This window comes from Miscanthus floridulus, chromosome 19 (genome assembly GCF_019320115.1).
Source record: "Miscanthus floridulus cultivar M001 chromosome 19, ASM1932011v1, whole genome shotgun sequence".
In the NCBI taxonomy this organism is placed as follows: domain Eukaryota; kingdom Viridiplantae; phylum Streptophyta; class Magnoliopsida; order Poales; family Poaceae; genus Miscanthus; species Miscanthus floridulus.
Window position 1 is genome coordinate 21,006,150 of NC_089598.1, and position 1,410 is coordinate 21,007,559.

A 1,410-nucleotide genomic window follows, 5' to 3' on the forward strand; every position below is an offset into this window, starting at 1 on the left:
AGTACGAGGTGAATTATCCCACCCATGATTTAGAGTTGGCTGTTGTGGTGCACGCTCTAAAAATTTGGAGGCATTATTTGTTGGGAAATAAAGTACACATTTTTATGGATCACAAGAGTCTCAAATATATTTTCACTCAGTCCGTGCTAAACATGAGGCAACGGAGATGGTTGGAGCTAATCAAGGATTACAATTTAGAAGTACATTACCACCCTAGAAAAGCTAATGTGGTAGCTGATGCTTTGAGCCAGAAGTCATATCAGGTTGAAGAAACACCTTTGTCTCTCAACCATGCTGAGGTGCTAGCTCAAATTGCCTTAGTCTCAGATTTACTTGAGCAGATTATTATAGAGCAAAGGCAAGACACTTCAGAAATTGCTCACATCAAGAAACTAATTACTGAATGACATGGTCCTCAGTTTAGTATTAATGGGCAAGGAGTAGTGAGGTTCAAGAATAGATTGGTGGTTCCATCAAATGAGGAGATTAGAAGAAAGATTTTGGATGAAGCTCATCATTCCAAGTTGTCCATCCACCCAGGAAGTAACAAGATGTACCATGATTTGCACCACTTATATTGGTGGTCCAATATGAAGCAGGATATCACCAAGTACGTCGTGGAGTGCGACACTTATGGGAGAGTTAAGGCTGACCATATGCGTACCCCAGAATATTTGCAGCCTTTGCCTATCCCCATTTGGAAATGGGAAAATATTTCCATGGATTTCATTATGGGTTTACCCCGCACGTCCAAGGGTTATAACTCTATTTGGGTCATTGTGGATCGCCTTACTAAGTCCGCTCATTTTCTTCTGGTGGATACCAGATATTTAGCCAAGAAGTATGCCAAGTTGTATTTTGACCGGATTATGATCCTGCATGGAGTTTCTCTTACTATCATCTCTGATAGAGGGTCAGTCTTTGTCTCTCATTTTTGGGAGCAACTCCAGGAATGTCTTAGTACTAGTCTCCTTAGAAGTTTAACTTATCATCCATAAACTGACGGCCAAACAGAAAGGGTAAATCAGGTACTTGAGGATATGTTGAGAGCTTGTGCCATTTCTTTTCCTGAGAAGTAGGATGAATGCTTGAACTAAGCTGGGTTTTCTTACAACAATAGCTATCAAGAAAGCATTCGTATGGCCACCCTTTGAAGCTCTGAATGGAAAGAAATATAGGACACCACTCAACTAGGTTGAAGTGGGAGACCGTGGATATTTTGGGCCTGATTTCATCAAAGAAGCTCGAGAGGAAGTCTGTATTATTTAGAGTCATTTGAATGTAGCTCAGAGCCGACAGAAAGTTTATGCGGACAAGCGAAGAAGGCCTTTGCATTTTACAGTTGGGGATCATGTGTACCTCAAGGTGTCTCCTATGAGAGGGGTGCATCGGTTGGGTGTCCGTGACAAG